This window comes from Balaenoptera ricei, chromosome 16 (genome assembly GCF_028023285.1).
Source record: "Balaenoptera ricei isolate mBalRic1 chromosome 16, mBalRic1.hap2, whole genome shotgun sequence".
NCBI classification, from domain to species: domain Eukaryota; kingdom Metazoa; phylum Chordata; class Mammalia; order Artiodactyla; family Balaenopteridae; genus Balaenoptera; species Balaenoptera ricei.
The window spans coordinates 58,407,850-58,431,433 of record NC_082654.1 but is presented as its reverse complement, the minus strand read 5'-3'; the positions used below and the strand labels follow the sequence as shown (position 1 = coordinate 58,431,433).

Sequence of the window (23,584 nt, the reverse complement as noted above, 5' to 3'; positions counted from 1 at the left end):
GGTGGGCAGGACCACTTCCGGTGGTGTGTTTTGGGGTGTCTGTGACCTTATTATGATTTTAGGCAGCCTCTCTGCCAGTAGGTGGGGTTGTGTTCCTGTCTTGCTAGTTGTTTGGCATGGGGCATCCAGGAGTGGAGCTTGCTGGTCATTGAGTGGAGCTGCGTCTTAGTGTTGAGATGGAGATCTCTGGGAGAGCGTTCGCTGTTTGATATTTATGGAGCTGGGAGGTCTCTGGTGGACCAATGTCCTGAACTCGGCTCTCCCACCTCAGAGGCAGAAGCCTGACACCTGGCCAGAGCACCAAAACCCTGTCAGCCACATGGCTCAGAAGAAAAGGGAGGAAAAAAGAAAGAAAGAGAGAAAGAAAAAAATAAAATAACATAAAGTTATTAAAATAAAATTTTTTTTATTTATTATAAATTAAAAAAATCAAAAAGTAATTAAAAAAAAGAAAGAGGGGCTTCCCTCGTGGCACAGTGGTTGAGAATCTGCCTGCCAATGCGGGGGACATGGGTTCGAGCCCTGGTCTGGGACGATCCCACATGCCACGGAGCAACTGGGCCCGTGAGCCACAACTACTGAGCCTGCGCGTCTGGAGCCTGTGCTCTGCAACAAGAGAGGCTGCGACACTGAGAGGCCCACGCACCGCGATGAAGAGTGGCACCCGCTTGCCGCAACTGGAGAAAGCCCTTGCACAGAAATGAAGACCCAACACACCCAAAAATAAATAAATAAATAAATAAATTTATTAAAAAAAAAAAAAAAGAAAGAAGAGAGCAACCAAACCAAAAAACAAATCCACCAATGATAACCAGTGCTAAATCTATACTCAAAAAAAAAAAAAAAAAGGACAGACAGAACCCTAGGACAAATGGTAAAAGCAAAGCTATACAGACAAAATCACACAAAGAAGCATCATATACATACACACTCACTCACAAAAAGAGAAAAAGGAAAAATATATATATATCTATATTTTTTTAAAAAAAGGAATAGAGCAACCAAGTCAATAAACAAATCTACCAATGATAATAAACTCTAAATACTAAACTAAGATAAACATAACAGCAAAAACAAATTAGATGCAGAAAGCAAACCCCAAGTCTACAGTTGCTCCCAAAGTCCACTGCCTCAATTTTGGGGTGATTCATTGTCTATTCAGGTATTCCACAGATGAAGGGTACATCAAGTTGATTGTGGACATTTAATCTGCTGCTCCTGAGGCTGCTGGGAGAAATTTCCCTTTCTCTTCTTTGTTTGCACAGCTCCCTGGGTTCAGCTTTGGATTTGGCCCCGCCTCTGCATGTAGGTCACCTGAGGGCGTCTGTTCTTCGCTCAGACAGGACGGGGTTAAAGGAGCAGCTGATTCGGGGGCTCTGGCTCACTCAGGCCGGGGGGAGGGAGGGGTACGGATGTGGGGCGAGCCCGTGGCGGCAGAGGCCAGCGTGACGTTGCACCAGCCTGAGGCGTGCCGTGTGTTCTCCCTGGGAAGTTGTCCCTGGATCACGGGACCCTGGCAGTGGCGGGCTGCACAGGCTCCCGGGAGGGGCGGTGTGGAGAGTGACCTGTGCTCGCACACAGCCTTCTTGGTGGCGGCAACAGCAGCCCTAGCGTCTCATGCCCGTCTCTGGGGTCCGCGCTGATAGCCGCGGCTCGCGCCCATTTCTGGAGCTTGTTTAGGTGGTTCTCTGAATCCCATCTCCTCGTACACCCCAAAACAATGGTCTCTTGCCTCTTAGGCAGGTCCAGACTTTTTCCTGGACTCTCTCCCGGCTAGCTGTGGCACACTAGTCCCCTTCACGCTGTGTTCACACAGCCAACCCCAGTCCTCTCCCTGGGATCTGACTTCCGAAGCCCAAGCCTCGGCTCCCAGCTCCCACCCACGTCCCAGCAGGTGAGCAGACAAGCCTCTTGGGCTGGTGAGTGCTGCTCGGCACCGATCCTCTGTGCGGGAATCTCTCCACTTTGCCCTCCGCGCCCCTGTTGCTGCGCTCTCCTCCGTGGCTCCGAAGCTTCCCCCCACCCCCAGCCCACCCCGCCTCTCCGCCAGTGAAGGGGCTTCCCAGTGTGTGGAAACTTTTCCTCCTTCACATCTCCCTCCCAGAGGTGCAGATCCCATCCCTATTCTTTTGTCTCTGTTTTTTCTTTTTTCTTTTGCCCTACCCAGGTACGTGGGGAGTTTCTTGCCTTTTGGGATGTGTGAGGTCTTCTGCCAGCATTCAGTAGGTGTTCTGTAGGAGTTGTTCCACATGTAGATGTATTTCTGATGTATTGGTGGGGAGGAAGGTGATCTCCATGTCTCACTCCTCCACCATTTTGAAGGTCTCCTCAAGTTTTTCACTATTAACATCATGTATTTATAAATATTTTCATGGGAGGATGCATGCATATTTCATATGCCATGCTGGATGTGCTTTCTATACAGGTTGTCACAAGGCAAAATACAGGCACACATGAAATGTTCAACTAGATCATATGCAACTCAGTTAAAAATACTGAGATGACAGACTCTAACAGTGATTCACTGTAAAATTGCTAATAGACTGTACATTGTCTGTTATGCCCATATTGTGTTGCCACTGAGTCAAATTAAAGGAGGAAGAAAGTTAGATGTGTGTGTCACTTTAAATTGAAGCCTGCTTCAATATGCTATCGAGCATAATAAAAGAATACCTATATACCATCTTCTGTTGGCATGGTAATGTATTAAGCTAAGATAAATGGGGCAGCCATCTGAAGCAGGAACTAGTGATGGCCAGAGCAGCAGTTAACAAGCTGGGGACCTGACATGTATTAGGTTTTGAGAGACAGAGAAAACATTAACAGTCCTGTTGATCAAGATCTGATGAGGGTTTTTAAAAAAAAGTTCATTGGGTCTTGCTAACCCCACACCTAAAAGAAAGAGTCACTTTTTGTATTAGCAGTGGTTGCAGTGGTTGGGAGGATTGGACCTCCTTATCCATACCTCTCCTCATGCCACCACCCCACCTATGTCATCTCAGGATAACTACCAGAGGCCTTAAGGTACTCAATGAAGTGTACCTCTTGGCAGAAGGAAAAGAAAATTCAAACTGTGAATTATGTTTCAGACCTTAAATGATGGGGGTTTTGTTTTGTTTTGTTTTGTTTTTGGTGTTTTGGATTTTTGTTTTGTTTTAGTTTATATCTTGAAAGATTTGTCCTACTCCATCACTCCAGGCCAGAATGCTGTCTCATTCAGAGAGCAGGGTAGTACCATCATGCCTCTGCTGGGCCACAACCAAGCCCACTCCTTCCTCAGCAGACTCTTAGGCCACGAGCCTGGTAAAAAGGAGTTTGCATTCAGTGCCCCAGCGCTGCCCCAGCGCTGCCCCATCTGTTTCCTTTTCTGTCCCGCTCTCTCCCATTCCATTCTGAGTGGTCTCCACTCCTCTCTTTTTCTTCATGCTGTATTTTTACCTATTTGTAATGAGCACCCACTGAGGTACCCAACCTCCCATTCTACCCCTGAGATACACCTCCTAAAATTTTGTTAGGAGATTTGGGCTATACGACAATTCTGGAGAGAATGTATATATCTGCCTATATGAGCCCCGAGGTAACTATGACGTGAACTGAAATGGACTGGTCAGTGAGTATCACATTGATTGTGTGTACATCTAAGTGATCCTGACACAGTTGTGTATGCACGTCTATCACAGTCTGGGGAACATAATGAGCAGTGACCTCTGTGCAGGTGAAGACATTTAACAGGGGCCAGATCGGCCCTCTGCTTCCTCAACCCCAGTCATGGATAAGTAGATATCCCGATAAACCCTTCTCTACAACTGTATTCAGGAGGATTTGATAGTCATAAATTACCTTTCCTGCATACACATGTGCATGTCATTAGGAGTCCCGTGGTGATCGGATAGATTAATAAGAATGCTACAATAGTGGGACTTGGAACCTCTTTAGCAGCCATTGGGACCTTCCAGTTCCTCTCAAAACCATCTGCAGAAGCAGTCACACATGTGATCCCTATAAAGAGCTGGGTTTTATCATGGACAAAACCCCATCATTAACTTGTACATGTTTATTTTTCTCGTGCAGCAACAGAAACATGAGGTCGGTCCAGCCTGAGGCAGTTTCTCCAAGAGAAGATGGAGGAAGGACTGCTAAGTGATTGGAAGTCTGACTTGCCTTTCATGTCAGAAGATGACTTCATCGTTTGGAAACAGCAAACCCTCTGTGGTACCTCAGTGGGATCGTTAGTGGTGAGTGAGCCTCTTCTGGACTGGGTGAAAGCTGTGTTACGTTTACCCGGCCCTGAGCTGCCTCTTCAGCGTCACCTCCTTTCCCTCACCAGCTTTACATTTCCGGTTCCAGCCAACACCTCCATTTCCCCAAGTGGCATCTGCCTATTGCCTCCAGATTTGTGGACATTCTCTCCTCCTGCATCTTCACCTGGAAACCTCTCAGTGATAGTCTAGGTCTAGGTCTCAGCTTCTTTTCTCTCTACGTACAATACTATCTCTAACCCAGTAGTCCTCAAAGTGTGATCCCCAGGCCAGCAACACTGACATCGTGTGAGAGCTTATTAGAAATGCAATTCGTGTGAGCCTATCTTGCTTATCTTTTCGAGAGCATGGAGACAAATAACCACGCAGTTACCTTTCATTATGAGGTCTTATCCATCAGACCCATTGTCCTTTTGAGCCAAGATTGCACCTGTTCTTGCTTGTGCCCTTTGTGCGCAAATGTTGTTGCTGGGGGAGGTTCCGAGCCTGGCTGATGGGGAGCTCAGTAACTGTCTCTTGAATGAATGAATGAATGAATGAATGATACAAAAGTGATTGAGAGGCAGAATCATAAGGTGCTCCAGCATTCCTGGTTCTGTGGCCCTAGACAGTTACTCAGTCTCTATGCTTGCTGGCAAAATAAGCACGGTAATGGCCCCAATTTTGTAGGCCCGGCATGTGGATTCGATGCGTTAATACTGATAAGTACTTTGAACAATTCATGGCATCTAGTAAGCACCCACTATTATGAGTATTAAAAAGGACTTTAATTATGACATATTCCAGTAGCCAGAAGGATTTCATTGGATTTCCCCAAAGAATACTTGGGATTAGAGTCTGGAATATACATGTAGACAGTCTGTGACTTCCGATGGTTCGACTCATGATTTTGCAGTGTTACGATGACGCGAAAGCAATGTACATTCAGTAGAAACTGTACTTTGAATTTTTCATTTTAGTCTTTTCCTGGGCAAGTGATGTGCGTTGCAAGACTGTCTCATGATGCTGGGAGTGGCAGCCACGGCTCACGGTCAACCCTGACTGACAACCAGCGTACAACTACTCAGTACCCCGGCAGCCATTCTGTTTTTCATTTTCATTGCAGTATTCAGTAAATTACACGAGAGATTCAACACTTGATTATAAAATAGGCTTTGTGTTAGATGACATTGCCCAACTGTAGGCTAACGTAAGTGTTCTGAGCATGTTTAGGGTGGGCTAGGCTAAGCTGTGATGTTTGGTAGGTTAGAGGAACGAAATGCATTTCCATTTATGATGTACTCAACTCACGATGAACTTATCGGGACGTAACCCCATCATAAGTCAAGGGAGAGCTTGACTTATGATTATATATATAATCTTCTGATTCTATGTCTTGGCACTTTTCAACACAGTGTCTGGAGAAGAGCTTTGTTTGGTGATGTCGTCTTCCATCCAATTAACAGTGTTTATAAATTTGTAGCAGAGTTGAGGAGAATAGGATTTGCTGAAGAGTCTCTCACTACTCCCTTCACACCTCTCCTTTTGCTCAGCCCCCTTCTTCTTTTTTTCTCTTTTTCCTTCTATTTCCTTTTCCCCTGTTTCCCCTTTTTCTTTCTTGCTTTCTTTCTATTCGTCTCTCTCCTCTCTCTGCCCACCCTTCTTCTTCTCCCACACTAATGACTTCCTCCTTTCTCTTCCTCTCTCTCCCCTAGATGCTTCTGGATCTATCACACTGGTTTCTGCCAAAACTCTTAAACGCCACAAAGAGTCTGAGATATTATAAATGACTCTTAACAGCGCATGGTTTTTAGCCCAAATGAACATGCTAGGAAGGTTCCAGGGGAAAGAAACATTAATGCAAATGAAGTCCTCAAAGTTATTTTTTCCACTGTACCTGAAACTGAGCTTCTTTACTATGCTTTCAGCTGAGAGCATCTTGTTGCAAATTGTCCCCAAAGCAAAGGCAGGAGGGGCTGTGTGGGGGCCACTTGGGTACACCTGGTATCCCAGCCCGCCAGCAGAATGCCAGTCTCACCTGCCTTGCAAAGCAGACAGACTGCAGGTTGCTGTGGCTTCTGCCTTGCATCGGATGCTTCAACCACCCCTGCAGCTTGGAGGGCGCCTATAATGGAAAGAGTCCGTGGTCCCCCTGTGTTCAGAGGCTGGGTCTGCCCCTCACGAGTACTGAGCAGAGGATTCTGATGTTTAGTGGGAGGTTGGACAAGATCACCTCAGAGATTCCTTCAAAGTGGAAATTCTGTGATCATGTCAATTCTTGACCTCCAGACTCTTGCTGGAGGGAACTGGAGTTCTGCTGTACTGTGGGTCACCCCACCTCACCCCTCTAACCACGGAGGCCTTTCTTAATGGTCAGCATCCTCTCAGCCCTCTGGCAGTCAAACGAATCTCCTCTGGGTTCCACCTTAGCGCTGTACTCTTTCTCAAGTATAAACAATAAGTCAAACACCACCTCCTTCTGAAGTGGCCAAGAAGATGGGGCTTTGCCCACCCAGGCCAGCTGATGGTGGCTTATCAGCTCAGACAGGGTGTGGCTCGATACAGGAGGGAAGTGATGGTGACAATGGACCATGCCCTCCCTCGCCTCCCCTCTCAGCAGAGAAGCCCTCTCTTCCTCCTGGGGATGCATCCTCTTCCCTTTTTAAAAGCCAGACCGAATTTATACCCCCTTGTCTCTCCCAGCCAAACAGGTGACTCCTGCCAGGGCAGGGAGAGAAAAAGGCCATTGTCTGCGTCTACCTCTGGCTCCCCTTCATTTCATTGAGCTCACGCGTTCCCTCTTCATGTCACTGAAAATGTTATTTATCGATCCTGCTGACAGCAGCAGTAAATAGAGCCCGGGCTGTTTTACATCACTGATGAGAAGGCAGACTCCATAACTCATCAGGCCCAATCTGATTCTACATCAGTCCTCTTCCCCTTTTTTCTCTTCTGTATCTCATTACAGAAACAGGAATTAATACACATGGACAGAAGAGAAATGAGTTTGGCTGCTCCTAGGGCTTTTGTGGGAAAGCGGGCATCCTCAGTGGCTCCTTAAGAAAAATTGACAGAGGGTCAGCCCAGTTGCTGTCTGCAGGCACACCCTCACCCTCGCTGAGGACCATTAGCTGTGCCCCGATGATCGTAGGCTGTGGGGTCATCATCACACATGTGGGCTGGAGCTGAGATTTGGGGATTACTCTAGAGATAGCCCTCAAGCATTCTTTTGAATCTCTGTGTACAGCTGTGGGCCAGGGGTGGCCTGAACTGTAAGAAGAAATGGTGCATTTTCTTGGAATACCTGTTTTCCTTTAGATTGAAGGAGGAAATATATATTAAAAGAAACACACATTTTAATGTGGGTTTGACGCAAATGGACATGAATTTTAACGGGAAACTTCCAAGAAATTTCGCTTTTGTGATGAGCCCCTTGGAGCTATGGTTCAGACCTCAGTGACGGGCAGTCCCTTTACTCAGGCTTTGGAGACTTCTCAAATAAAATACTTCCAGAAATGAGCCAACCTACTTATCCTACTCTTCTGAAAGCACCATCCTTAAACAGGGACCTCGCTTTGTGTTGAAACCACAGCAATAGACAGTGAGTCTACCCCAAGACAAGGGGTATCGAGTGGAATCCGTGCTGGATGTAGGGTGGGAACCCTGAGATTATTTTCCACGCCCATCCCTTTGTTGCTGGACTTCAGGCATATAACTCCTTTTCCCCCAAAACTCACTGTCTTCCTCTATTTAATGGGGGTGGTGGTATCTGCCTGCCTGGGCCCTTGTGAGCAATAACTGAGACAAAGAGGGGAACTTTGCTTGTCAGTAGTCTCGTACATGGGATTTTTCTGCAGTATTAAAGCACAATCAGCACCAATTTCTGTTGGCAGGTGCATCATCATAGGGGTGCGTGAGAGGACTCCATGTTACAAACTGTCCCACAATGTAAAACACAATTCTTATCATTATTGAGCACCCACTAGCTGAATTAAGGCCAGGCATGGAGAATACTAAGTGGGACTACAAGACGACTCTGATCTAAGGAACTCCCCGTCTAACTGGGAAAATTAGACAAATGTCACCCATGTGGGACAGCTAGCAAGCAGTAGCTAGATTGTGCAGGTGAGCTGCGTGTTCAGACTTTATAATAAAGGAAATAGGACAATCGCAGTGAATCTTTACGGAGGTTTAGTGTACACTAGGCATCGTCCTAAGGGCTTTAGCTGTAGTTATCTCTTCTAACCTTCTAACAAACCTCCAAAATGTATCTTCTTTTATAATTGAAGAATGGAAGCTTCATGAGATGAAGAGCCTTGCCCACGATCCAGTAGTGTTTGCACCAGATTTGTTTGACTTGAAAGCCTCTGACTAAACGGCTTTCCCAGGGAGCTGTGACCATGTGGGGCAGGGGGTGCATGAAAGTTGCCAAGAAAGTCCGATTTTCTTCACTTCTTATCCCCTGAGCACTAGAGCTCCGGGACCCCTCATTGTGCCTCAGTTTCTTCATTTGCAAAATAAAGTGATTGACTTAGTTGATCCCAATTCTGAGGCTTTAGATACACTTGTGAAAAGGGAAAGTAGGCAGATTCAACCTCAGTCTACAAAAGCGTCTGATAGGTTTCGAAGTTTTTATTCCAAATGGAATGAAAAAGGACATGATACAACCCTAAACTAGGCCTCATTTATCCCGCAGAAGATGATGCCTTTAATTTTGGAAAAATAGAGGTAGGGCAAACACTGCACAACTCATCCACTGCTTTGAAATAAATTTTGAATATATATGTGTGCGTGTGTGTGTGTGTGTGTGTGTGTGTGTATATATATATACCTACATATATGCAAATATAAAATATAGATGTTTGTATATAATATATATGGTATACATGTACATAAGTCTATGTATATGCATACAAACATTTATCATTACTATCATTGCAATTTTTATTCCCCTGCTTGAATTTTAGGCTGACTCTCCGTCTCCTATACTCAGAACTTAGAGCTGTGAGTACTGAGACATCGGGAAATCCCAGCTTTTACCCCTTTGTTCGCCATCTTTAGAAGTTGCTGCTGCTTGTTCTCTAGCTATTTCATAGTTCCTAACTTTGCTTAAAAGCATTTCTAATTCCTCACATTGAAAAGTGGATGGCAAATGAAGTTTAATATGGACTGTTTTGTACCAAGAAAACTAATGCCCCATTTTCCCCCCTAATGAATGCCAAAATCATCACAGACTCAAGGCTCATGAATAATGTATATTGTCCAATTAAGTGCAAATGCTGTTCAGTTCTTGCAACTGGTATGTGATGCCAGTTCTGGCCTCAGAATGGGCCCTGAGGGTGGGGATGGGAGAAGGGCTTGAGGAGGGTTGAGTTTGTGTGTGTGGATGTCTGACAGCTAAGCCCCTACAACTTGTAGCGTGCTCATTATGTCCTGGGAGCTAAACTTCCCATGCTTGAGTCCACAGAGAGGTGTTTTTTTCCAACCATAAATAGAACTTATCTTAAATTTCTAAATCCTCAGTCTCTAATAGCCTGGGAGCTCTTGCCTGGTCATGTAAAACCATCAACATTTTTGCCTGTAAAACCATCAGCTCTAATTGGCCAGCAGACCCCTCTCCCCAAGCTGAACTGCTTCAGGTGGTCAACCTCTGGAGGCTGACCCTCCAAGGGAGATGCAGCAGTGACTCTTTGTACCCACAGAGTACATTTTATCCTTTTGGCTCCTGATCCAGATGTCCTTCTTCACCAAGAGATCCTGGCAGCCTTTTGAGGCTGCTAAATTGGGTGTGATTTTGGTTTGGGTTTTTTTGTTTTTTGTTTTCTGTTTTTTGTTCTGTTTTAGCATTTGTTTATTTATTTGCATACAATACTGTGGTCAGGAACTTGTTACTTCTCCAGGGAAACTGTTTGCAATGAATCACTGAGGCGACAACTTAACAATTCACACTGATCATTCCCTGTGGTCTGCCATGGTGACGGTGATGCTTTCATGTATCATTAGCATGAATTGGGTGTGTTCTTGATCTCCCACTGCCAAAAACACAGAGCCAGGAGGACGTGATACCAAGTCACTGCTTTCACACACCTGGTAAAGGTGGTCATTTCACATATCTGGGCCTCAGTTCCCTCATCAGGAATAGAAGATGGTAACCAATGATTGTTTTATCCAGGTGGGTGTATAGAGTAAAAGCGGTATTATCTGTAAATCCCGAAGCCTTGTGCAAATGTTTGTAATTGCCCTCTTGGCTTTGAGTGTATAGACATTCTCACTTGCAGCTTCACGACTGGACATGACAAATCTCTACACCTTGGGCTTGCCCAAGCCTGATTAATGCTGTTCATAAAAATATTCATCCATCAGGGTTTGCATTTGTAGCATTTAGTTGTGTCAAATAACAGAGCCAGCCAGCGGTTTCTTAGAATTACACCGCCTAATAATGAATGCTGGAGACAGAATTTTTTTCAGCCTAAAATCTCTTCTTACAACTCAGGGCTGATGAGTACTGCCCTACATTTCTCGATGGATCCAATTTAACACCAGACGAAGCAGTGACTCAGACTAACTTAAATATCTCAAGATGAGTTTCACCTTTTCCTCTGAGGCCGTATCAGTTCAATTGCATAAGTGCAAATTTATTGAAAGTGGTTTGGTGCTTAGCTTTTCTCTATTGGCAGTAATGGACTTTAAATTTATAGCAGGCTGATGAATTTCAGATAAGAGAACCATTACCTTACAAAAACATTAAGGAAAAATATATAACTACAATTGCTGAACCTCAAATGCGTATTGTTTGAATGAGGGGAGATGGATGAGGTAGGCTGACATTTGCAAATGCAATTCCTTTCCATCCTCATGGTGCCAGCCCAGGAGTCTGAAAGCATGGCATATTCCAGAAAGGGCTCGGGATAGTTAGGCATTACAAGTGCATTATAACAGAATAGCAGGAGTAGGATATGATCTAGAGGTGAGGGATTTTTCCTTCTCTTAATTAATATAATTGAAGGTGTCTTTTGGCAATGGACCAAGGCTGTCATAGGGCTTGGGTGGTTCATTTGGTACCTGTGACGTCCTTTCCCATATGTTATTTTCCTTTTATACATGGCTTTGTCTTCCCACAGGGTGGGACTCTGGCATTGTGTAGACTAAAATGAAGGATACCCAGTACAAATGTGAGGTCCAAAGAGGCCTAGGCTTCTCCATTTTCTTGGGGCTTCTGGTATATTGGTGGGGGGGGGGGGGTAAGGAGTGAAATTGAAACAGTTATATTTTAAAATATTTTATTATACTTTTAAATATGCTGAACAAATGAACTCTTTAACTTAAAAAAATGCAATATAGTTGTACTACACATAAGATAATCACAGAATTGATAAAATAGGGGTTATAGACAGTATTTTTCCACAATGGAACACAAGTTTTGGGTTGTGTGATGAACTTTATTTTTTTCCCCAGTTCTGTCACACAGCAATTGTGTGAACAACCTCGTTTGGAGATAAAGTCTCTTTTTTAAAGTTTATTTTTATTGAAGTGTAGTTGATTTACAATGTTTCAGGTGAGCGAAGGGACTCAGCCATACATACATATTTTCTTTTTCAGATTCTTTTCCATTATAGGTTATTACAAGATACTGAATATAGTTTCCTGTGCCATTCCTTGTTGTTTATCTGTTTTATATATAGTAGCGTATATCTGTTAATCCCAAATTCCTAATGTATCCCCTCGCTGCTTTCCCCTTTGGTAACCGTAAGTTTGTTTTCTGTGTCTGTGAGTCTGCTTCTGTTTTGTAAGTAAGTTAATTTGTATCATTTTTTTTTTTTCTAGATCCCACATATAAGTGACATCATATGATATGTCTTTCTCTATCTGACTTACTTCACTTAGTATGGAGGTAACGTCTTAACATGAGATCCTTTGTGGGTTTGTGTGTCCAATAGCCTTTCTGCTTTTCCGTTTCCATCCCATTCCCCTATAGGACATAGCCTTCCAAAAAGTTTCATTCTTGGGCAAGTTACTTATTTTTCTGGCTCTTGTTCTCCTTATCCATAAAATGCATGTGTGTCTGTGGCAGGGGTGGAGGTAGGGGATTCCCAGGGCCACTGTGGTCCAAGATGAGACCCCAAATTTCCCCAGGACGCTAGGCATTTTCCCTGCTTTTGAAGAGAAAAGTCACTTCACCCAGCCTCCAGGAAGACCCCTCCTGGGGTGGTTTCTCTGTGGTCCTCCCTCAGTCCAAGGCCACTTCTCTGTAGCTGATGCTGTGCAGGGGGAACCGGCCACATCTGGCCCTGAGAATGAGAAGAAATGGAGGAAAAAGACATTTCATTTCTACGAATCCCCCTGACCCTCCTGAGAAGGGAGTGGCTGAGAGATGAGCCATGAAAACTGCCTGTGTCATTTTATTTATTTATTTTATTGATGTATAGCTGATATACAATGTTGTGTTAGTTTCAGGTGTACAGCAAAGTGATTCAGTTATGTAGATAGATAGATAGATAGATAGATAGATAGATAGATAGATAGATAGATAGATATTCTTTTTCAAGTTCTTTTCCCTTACAGGTTATTACAAGATATTGAGTATATTTCCCTGGGCTATACAGTAGGTCCTTGTTGATTATTTTATACATAGTAGTGTGTATATATGCTAATCCCAAACTCCTAATTTATCCCTCCCCACGCCCCCTTCCCCCTTTGGTAACCATAAGTTTGTTTTCTATGTCTATGAGTCTATTTCTGCTTTGTAAATAAGTTCATTTGCATCATTTTTTTAGATTTCACATATAAGTGATATCATATGAGATTTGTCTTTGTCTGGTTCACTTCAATTAGTATGATAATCTCTAGGTTCATCCATGTTGCTGCAAATGGCATTATTTCTTTCATTTTTATGGCTGAGTAATATTCCATTGTATATATGTACCACATCTTCTTTATCCATTCATCTGTCAGTGGACGTTTAGGTTGCTTCCATGTCTTGGCTATTGTAAATAGTGCTGCTAGGAACGTTGGGGTGCACGTATCTTTTTGAATTAGAGTTTTCCTCTTTTCCAGATTGGAATTGCAGAACATATGGTAATGCTATTTTTGTTTTTTAAGGAAACACATACTGTTCTCCATGGTGGCTAAACCAATTTACATTCCCACCAACAATGTAGGAGGGTTCCCTTTTCTCCACACCCTCCCCAGCATGTATTATTTGTAGACTTGGATGATTCTGACTGGTGATACCTCATTATAGTTTTGATTTGCATTTCTCTAATAATTAGCGATGTTGAGCATTTTTTCATGTGTCTGTGGGCCTTCTGTATGTCTTCTTTGGAGAAATGTCTATTTAGATCTTCTGCCCATTTTTTTGATTGGGTTATTTGTTTTTTTTGATATTGAGCTGTATGAGCTGTTTGTATAGTTTGGAAATTAATCCCTTGTTGGTCACATCGTATGCAAATATTTTCTCCCATCCCATAGATTGCCTTTTTGTTTTAGCAATGGTTTCCTTTGCTGTGCAAGAGCTTTTAAGTTTCATTAAGTCCCATTTGTTTCTGTCGATGGATATTTAGGTTGCTTCCTTGTCTTGGCTATTGTAAATAGCGCTGCAAAGGTCATTGGGGTGCATGTATCTTTTCGAATTATAGTTTTCTCCTGTGTCGTTTTAGACACTGCTCCTCTGGCCTTTGTCCCAGCACTGCAGGCAGGGAATGGAAGTCCACTCAAACTGCCTTGCACACAGAGGGTTCTTCCTGTGTGGCTTGAAGTCTCTGTCCTAGGACACCAGAGGCAGCCCAACACTTAAAACGCAGTTAGGTTTAAGAGAGAATCTTCAGTTTTCTATAAATAATGCCAGAGGGATTTGTGTAGAATAAGACATTCATTAGTTTTGTAGTTATACACACAGCAAATTTGAAAGAAAGGGAGCTGAATTCAGTTGGCTGGTGGATTATTATGAAAAGAACTAGCTATTAATTGAACTCAGCAAAGTTTGAATGAAATTAAATCGGCAAACGCATGATGTTTTGCCAGCAGTTTTCTCAGCCAACAAACAGCTTTTGGTGTGGCCCAATCTTGGAAAAGTTGATACTGTCATTCTGGGCTAAAGCAACTGACTGTGGTCCCTTGTTATAATAGCCCATTAGAAAAAATGCAGACTAACGTGGCCTTGAGGAGAAAATTGTATTTTAAATGCAAATTGCAGAACAGTGTCCCTAGCTGATCCAAGAACATCAATTATAATTTTAATGTGGAGTCTTTAAGGCTCTATCAGTAACCCCAGGTTGTTTGTTTTTAATGTAAGGACAATGGCACACACCAAAATAGTAAAATTAAAAGTAACCATAACTATCATATTACACTTTGATTCACAGACAAACATAATTTTGAAAGTGAGAGATTATTTAGTTCAATTTTCTTATTTTACAGATGAAGAAACTGAGACCTATAGAAATGACCCTGCCTTCCCTGGGGTAGAGATTCCGACCCATCTCCTCCTTTTAGTGTCTTGCCTTAAAGAAATTGACATCATGGAGCTTCATGAATTAGGAAGGACAGATTATTTTTTTGGTCCCATTTTAATTTTTCTCAAAACTCATAAAATATCATTAGAGTGCTGTTTAATTTTTTCTGAAAAGCAGGAAATCGTAAGATTGATAAATAGTTTAATGTGAACCTGATGGCTTGATTAATTAATCACCAAGCTGAGGAACCACTACAATTCATATGTCAATTCAGACTATTTTCGAGAAATGATTTGAATCAATTGCTAATGAAATTGAGAAATTTAGGAGCTGCTTTCTGACTTCCAAATGACAGGGCTCATATTTAACTCAAGAGACGTGACAGTTAATGGCAACATTAAAAAGTGCCATGAATTATTTTCCAGATCATGGGAAAATTACAGCATCTCCCCATTGAAACAGCTCTCAGCTCATCAGCATGAAAATAAACAGCCTTAAATCACATGCTAAGAAATCTTCGATGCTGTTTAAAATCTAGGTTCTTTTTCTGAAATAAACAAAGACCATAATCCTCAGGAATAATTGTAATATTTCATAACCTCTTCCTTAATACAGAGTTATAGATGAACCTAGTCTAACTGATATGACTTCTGAAACCCTATGGAAAAAAAAATTGTGGATCATTGTTCATAGATCGAATTACTTTAAATCCTTAAAATAGGTAGAGTTTAATTTTTCTTCCCTGCTTTAATTCATAGGCTGGGGTTTCCAATCCTGTTTATGTATAAAAGGGCTAGCTTTGTACACTAGCCCTGTAACTTTTCATTTCCAGCCAGACCCTTTAATTAATTTAAAGTTACATCTAGATATAAGAAGACAGTTATTATGTGTTAATGAAATATCAGTGGCAAGTGGGAAAGTGCACTGATCAATATTTAATCTAATTAAGGTGTATACTAAGGCAATATTATTATGTAATTAACTCAAAATAGCATAAGTAATACATGCCTGGTTAAATTTTTATTAATATATTTGTTAAAAATTTTTAGGTCATGCTGTTTTATGGGCTTTCTTGAGAGATATAAAATTAAAATGTTTGTCAAGATGCTACCGGAACAACTATTAAATGTAGCTCTTAATCATCTTAACAGTCTTTAAGGTTCCCGTGCAGTTCTAATAGTCTCACTAAGGATGAAAGATGAGTTTGCCACAAACAAGAGTCCACATGTAAAACCTTTCTGGAATCGTCTTTTAATATTTTTCTTCCAAGTTCTCCTGCTGCTTTGCAAGGAGAATGTATGACAGGACTTGGACATGTAAGAAAGTTTGAAATATGTTTACTATTTTTAAGTGCATTCTTTAAAGAGCTACATGTTGCTGGGGAGAAAAATATATGGAACTGTAAATATCATGGGGTTACTCTACATATATCTTACGGGATTTTAATACCACAGCTTCACAAATTCCTGTAGAATTGCAATCTGGGGGGTGAACTTTGGTAGGACAGTGATTATCTCATGCAAAGACCAGAATTGATTGTTATGATTTTCAGAGCTCCAAATATACAAAGTTACAATATGGGAAAACACTTAAATGAGGATCTTGAAGCCCCAAATCCAGGAATAGGCCATTGTGCATAGAAATTAACATGGGTAGTGCTGTGGGATGCACATTTGTACTGAGTATGGTGAAGAACGGGTTCAAGGTTACAAAGTCGAAGCTCTTTTTTAGGGTCATTGCTCACAAAGTTTGCAGTGTCCCATGGTCCCCTCAACCCCACAAGCAAATCTAGCTCTTGAACCAGAGAACCATCTACTTGAATCTACCCATTCCATGTACAGATAGGTGTGGTTAGAGGCTCTCTGATCCCTGTAGCCGCTGGAACACTGAAAATACAGGGAGAATTTTTATCCAAATAAAGATTGAATGTGGTGGCACAGTGATTTTATTCCAAAGGCTTCCATTGCTTCCCTCCATCCTACCATTTTATTGTGGAAAGAGCATTGGAGTTGCTGGGACAATTTATTGTTCTCCGCCATTCCTGGTGTGTATATCTTGCCTAAATGTTGGGATGGCATTTCTATGTTCTTATCTCTGTGAATGAGGGAGTGAGGGATAACTCATAACTTATGACTCCCCATCTCTCCTGTGCGTGGTGATAGCAACAGGGTTGAATCAGCATATATTATACACACAACGTATTTTTCTTCCTCTCTCTTGAGAAGGGCTGCAAATGCTGAAGATGACAGTTAGGGAAGATGAAAAATCCATAAAAGGATGGAATAAAGATGTTCCAAATAGAAGTAAACTTTTAAATACGTCTGTGTGACCGTGTTTGGTAATGAAGCCATTGATACCTGTGTAGCAAGCTAACAAGAATAGCTGAAGATGATTACCTTCGCCTCTGGGCTTTTTTCACTGTAGTTAGAATTATCCTGAGTCCACAATTCCTGTTGTGCTACAAATCTTTTATAGCTAGACAGTTTTTAGGCCTAAGCAGCTGTTAAGGCAAGTAAGGGAAAGATTCACAATGTCCTTCCTTCTGTAGGTTCATGTCTGATCCCAGTCTTATGGTGGGGCAGGACAATCAGCCTTGGAGTTCATGGGGTGAGGGGGAGGACTTTACCAGCCCAATCACAAACTCCCCCTCCCCCATACTGTCTCCCCACAGAAATGAGGAAAAGAGAATACTGGCATTTCTTTACCCTTTTCTTATCAAAACTGAAATTTTAAAGGTTCTTGGCCAATAAAGGAAAAATTGATCTTTAACCTTAAGGAAAAGGAAACAAACCAGTGAAACTAAGAGAGTTTTCTAGTAGTCACTTCTGAATCCGATGTAATGAAAGTATTCCAACTGGCTTATTATATTATCCTCAGCTCTTAATTCCCAAAGAAAAATAGTTCTTTATTTTCTCTGTCATTCCTGAGCCTTTCTTTTTTAATCAGCTTTGTTGAGGTGAACTTTACATAGAAAAAAAAAAAAATCACGAATTTTAAATGTACAACTTTATGAGTTTGGCAAACATGTACAGTCGTTTAATAACAACAGTCAAGATACAGAATAATTCCATCACCCCCACAAGTTTCCTCCTGCCCCTTTGCAGTCAGCACCTTCCTGTGACAGCCATAGGCAACCACTGATGCTTCCTATTTCTGTAGTTTTGCCTTTACTAGAATTTTAATCCAATGGAATCATATAAGATGGTCTTTTGTGTCAGGCTTCTTTTATTAGCATGATGCTTTTGAGATTCATCATGTTGATTATTTCAATAGTTTGTACTTTCATACCGCTGAGTAGTATTCTTTGAATGGATATGCCACAATATGTTTATTAATTCACCAATTAATATACTTTTGGTTTATTTTCCGTTTTTAGCTATGAAGACTGAAGCCCATATGAACATTTGTGTACAGATCTTTCAACAGACCTATGTTTTCATTTCCTTAAAATAAGTACTCAGAAGTGGGAATGCTGGACCAGCGGTAAAGGTAAGTGTAAATACTTAGAAACTGCCAAGATGTTTAAAGTGGCTATATAACTTTGTATTCACACCAGCAATGTCTGAGAGGTCTAGCTACTTCACATCCTCGCTGAGACTGAGGTTGGTGGTCTTTTTATTTTAGACATTCTATTGGATGTGTAATAGTTTTTCATCTGGTTTTAATTTTCATTTCAATTCTGTAGAGATGTTTAGCATCTTTTCATTCCTCATTTAGTCATATACACTCTTTGGTGAATTATCTGATCAAACGGTTTGCCCTTTTAACAAAGTATTTTTTCTTAATAATCCATTGTAAGAGTGCTTTTTTCTGAATACCAGTCCTTTATCAAATATGGGTTTTTTTTGCTTTTTTAAAATTTTATGTGAGTATATATGATTTACAATGTTGTGTTAGTTTCAGATTCTTTTCCCATATAAGGTATTACAGAATATTGAGCAGAGTTCCCTGTGCTATGCAAGAAGGTCCTTGTTGATTATCTATTTTATATATAGTAGTATGTATATGTTAATCCCTACCTCCTAATTTATCCTTCCCCCAACTGTTCCCATTTGGTAACCATAAATTTGTTTTCTAAGTCTGTGAGTCTGTTTCTGTTTTATGAATAAGTTCATTTGTATCAATTTATAGATTCCACCTCTAAGTGATGTCATATGAAATTTATCTTCCTCTGACTTACTTCACTTAGTATGATAATCTCTAGGTCCATCCATGTTGTTGCAAATGGCATTATTTCATTCTTTTTTATGGCCGAGTAATATTCTGTTGTATGTATGGGTGTGTGTGTATGTATATATATATATATATATATATATATACATATATATATATATGTATATATATGTATATATATGTATATACATACACACACACACATATATATACCACATCTTCTTTATCCATTCATCTGTTGATGGACATTTAGGTTGTTTCCATGTCTTGGCTATTGTACATAGTGCTGCTAGGAACGTTGGGGTGCATGTATCTTTTTGAATTAGAGTTTTCGTCTTTTCCAGATATATGTCCAGGATTGGAGTTGCAGAATATATGGTAACGCTATTTTTACTTTTCTGAGGAAACACATACTGTTCTCCATAGTGGCTAAACCAATTTACATTCCCAGTAACAGTGTAGGAGAGTTCCTTTTTCTCCACACCCTCTCCAGCATTTATTATTTGTAGACATTTTGCGGATGGCCATTCTGACTGGTGTGAGGTGGTACTTCATTGTAGTTTTGATTTGCATTTCTCTAATAATTAGCACTGTTGAGCATCTTCTCATGTGCCTTTTGGCCATCTGTATGTTTTTGGTTTTATTTTTTTTGGAGAAATGTCTATTTAGATCTTGTGTGCATTTTTTGATTGGGTTGTTTTTTGATATTGAGCTGCATGAGCTGTTTGTACATTTGGGGGATTAAACCCTAGTCGGTCACTTCGTTTGCAAGTATTTTCTCCCATTCTGTAGGTTGTCTTTTCATTTTGTTTATGGTTTCCATTGCTGTGCTTTTAAGTTTCATTAGGTCTCATTTGTTTATTTTTGTTTTTATTTCCATTACTCTAGGAGACGGATCAAAAAAGATATTGCTGTGATTTATGTCAAAGAGTGTTCTGCCTATGTTTTCCTCTAGGAGTTTTATAGTATCTGGTCTTACATTTAGGTCTTAAATCGATTTCGAGTTTAATTTTGTCTATGGTGTTAAACAATGTTCTAATTTCATTCTTTTACATGCAGCTGTCTAGTTTTCCCAGCACCACTTATTAAAGAGGCTGTCTTTCCTCTATTGTATATTCTTGCTTCTTTGTCGTAGATTAATTGACCATAGGTGCGTGGGTTTATTCTGGGCTTTCTATCCTGTTCCATTGATCTATATTTCTGTTTTTGTGCCAGTACCATACTGTCTTGATTACTGTACCTTTCTAGTATAGTCTGAAGTCAGGGATCCTGATTCCTCCAGCTCTGTCCTTCTTTCACAAGATTGCTCTGGCTATGCAGGGTCTTTTGTGTCTCCAAACAAATTAAAAATTTTCTGTTCCAGTTCTTTGTAATTGGAAAGGCATTGCATTGAATCTGTAGATTGCTTTAGATAGTGCACTGATTTTAACCATACTGATTCATCCAATCCAAGAACATGGTATAGTTCTCGATCTGTTTGTGTCATCTTTGATTTCTTTCATCAGCATCTTATAGTTTTCTTAATACAGGTCTTTTGCCTCCTTAGGTGGTTTATTCCTAAGTATTGTATTCTTTTTGATGTGATGGTAAATGGGATTGTTTCCTTAATTTCTCTTTCTGATCTTGTGTATAGGAATGCACGAGATTTCTGTGTATTAATTTTGTATCCTGCAACATTACCAAATCCATTGATGAGCTCTAGGAGTTTTCTGGTGACAGTTTTACTTCTTCTTCTCCAATTTGGATTCCTTTTCTTTCTTTTTCTTCTCTGATTGCCATGGCTAGGACTTACAAAACTGTGTTAAATAAAAGTGGCAAGAGTGGACATCCTCAGAGGAAATGCTTGATCTCAGAGGAAATGCTTTCAGCTTTTCACCATTGAGTATGATGTTAGCTGTGGGTTTGTCATATATGGCCTTTATTATGTTGAGGTAAGTTCCCTCTATGCCTACTTTCTGGAGGGTTTTTTATCATAAATGGGTGTTGAATTTTGTCAGAAGCTTTTTCTGCATCTATTGAGATGATCATATGGTTTTTATTCAATTTATTGATGTGGTGTAATCACACTGATTGATTTGCGGATGTTGCAAAATTCTTGCATCCCTGGGATGAATCACAGTTGATTATGGTGTAGGATCCTTTTACTGTATTGTTGAATTCAGTTTGCTTGTATTTTGTTGAGGATTTTTGCGTCTATATTCATCAGTGATATTGGCCTATGTTTTTCTTTTTTTTGTTATCTTTGTCTGGTTTTTGTATCAGGGTGATTTTGGCCTCATAGAATGAGTTTTGGAGTGTTCCTCTGCAATTTTTTGAAATAGTTTCAGAAGGATAGGTGTTAACTCTTCTCTAAATGTTTGATAGAATTCACCTGTGAAGTCATCTGTCCTGGACTTTTGTTTGTTGGAAGTTTTTCAGTCACAGCTTCAATTTCAGTACTTGTGATTGGTCGGTTCACATTTTCAATTTCTTCTTGGTTCAGTCTTGAAAAAGTGTATCTTTCTAAGAATTTGTCCATTTCTTCTAGGTTGTCCATGTTATTGACATTTATTTGCTTATAGTAGTCTCTTATGATCCTTTGTATTTCTGTGGTGTCCTTTGTAACTTTTCCTTTTTCAATTCTAATTTTATTGATTTGAGCCCTGTCCCTTTTTTTCCTGATGAGTCTGGCTAAAGGTTTATCAATTTTGTTTACCTTTTCAATGAACCACCGATCTTTTCTATTGTTTTCTTTGTCTTTACTTCATTTATTCTTCTCTGATCTTTGTGATTTCCTTTTTACTAACATTGGGTTTTGCTTGTCCTTCTTTCTCTAGTTGATTTCGGTGTAAAGTTAGTTTGTTTATTTGAGATTTTTCTTGTTTCCTGAGGTAAGACTGTATGGCTAGAAACTTCCCTCTAAGAAATGCTTTTGCTGTGTCCCAAAAGTCTTGGATCGCTATGTTTTTGTTTTCATTTATCTCTAGGTATTTTTTGATTCCTCTTTGATTTCTTCGGTGATCTATTTGTTGTTTAGTAACATATTGTTTAGCCTCCACGTGTTTGTGTTTTTCACGGTTATTTCCTTGTAGTTGATTTCTAATCTTATAGTGTTGTGGTCAGGTAAGATGCTTGATATGATTTCAATTTTCTTAAATTTACCCAGGCTCTCTTTATGGCCCAGCATGTGATCTATCCTGGAGAATGTTCCAAGTGCACTTGAGAAGAGTGTGTATTCTGATGCTTAAGTTCATCTGGTCTAATGTGTCAGTTAAGGCCTGTGTTTCCTTATTGATTTTCTGTCTGGATGATCTGTCCATCGATGAAAGTGGAGTGTTAAAGTCCCCCACTATTATTGTGTTACTGTCAATTTCTCCTTTTATGGCTGTTGGCATTTGCCTTATGTATTGAGGTGCTCCTAGGTTGGGTGCATATATATTTTCAATTGTTATAGCTTCTTCTTGGATTGATCCCTTGATCATTATGTAGTGTCCCTCTTTGTCTCTTATAACAGTCTTTATTTTAAAGTCTCTTTGGTCTGATATGAGTATTGCTACTCCAGCTTTCTTCTGATTTCCATTTGCATGGAATAAGTTTTTTCATCCCCTCATTTTCAGTCTGTGTGTGTCCCTAGATCTGAAGTGGGTCTCTTAGAGACAGTATATATATGGGCCTTATTTTTGTATCCATTCAGCCAGTCTATGTCTTTTGGTTGGAGCATTTAATCCGTTTATGATTGAGGTAATTATTGGTATGTATGTTCATAGTGCATTTTGTTAACTGTTTCTGATTTGTTTTTGAAGGTCTTTGAAGCTTCTCTTTATTAAACATTTCTTGTACCTTCTTGCAGTGTGACTCCATTCTTTTTCCGAGATCCTGGATCATCTTTACTCTTAGTTGTTGTTCTTCTGGGGTATTATCTTGTTCCTTTTTCTGCAACATATTTCTCTGCCATCTCATTTTGTCTAATTTTCTCTGTTTGTGGTCTCTGTTCCTCAGGCTGCAGGATTGTAATTCTTCTTGGTTCTGCTGTCTGCCCCCTGGTGGGTGAGGTTGTTCCAGGAGCTTGTGCAGGCTTCCTGGTGGGAGGGACTGGCTGGCACCTTCCCATTGGTGGGTGGAGCCAGGTCTTGTCCCTTGGGTGCACAGGGTTGTGTCAAGTGGTGTGTTGATAGGCAGCTGTTGGCTCAGGACGACTTCAGGCAGCCTGTCTGCTGATGGGTGGGTTTGTGTTCCCACCCTGTTGGTGGTTTGGCCTGAGGCGCCCCAGCACTGGAGCCTGCGGGCTGTGGGGTGGGTCCCCATCTCAATGCCAAAATGGCAACCTCTGGGAGAGCTCATGCTGATGAGTATTCCCTGGGGCCTCCACCACTGGTGTCCTTGCTGTCCTTGCCCTCACTGTGAACCACTGCTGACCCCCACCTCCACAGGAGACCCTCCAAGACCAGCAGGTAGGTCTGGCCCAGGCTCCTGTGCAGTCACTGCTTTGCCCTGGGTCCCAGTGCACGTGAAACCTTGTGTGCGCTTTCCAAGAGTGGACCCTGTGTGGCTCCTGCACTCAAGCCCCACTGGCCTTCAAAGGCAAATGCTCTGGGGGCTCTTCCTCCTGATGCCAGACCCCCAGGCTGGAGAGCCTGATGTGGGGCTCACTCTCACTTCTGTGGGAGAACCTCTGTGATATAGTTATTTTCCACTTTGTGGGTTGCCCATTTGGTGGGTATGGGATTTGATTATATTGTGAAA

At 41.1% G+C, this 23,584-nt stretch overlaps 1 protein-coding gene across 6 annotated transcripts in view; it reads left to right on the top strand.

Moving 5' to 3' along the window:
- LRMDA (leucine rich melanocyte differentiation associated) overlaps positions 1 to 23,584 on the top strand; it is a 1,782,822-nt gene that overhangs the window by 1,379,706 nt on the left and 379,532 nt on the right. For all 6 annotated transcript variants that reach the window (XR_009497876.1, XR_009497874.1, XR_009497877.1 and 3 more), the window contains 2 exons: positions 4,072 to 4,235; positions 18,066 to 18,178. The gene's annotated coding sequence lies outside the window, so the exon portion shown is untranslated. The remainder of the gene's footprint in view (positions 1 to 4,071; positions 4,236 to 18,065; positions 18,179 to 23,584) is intronic.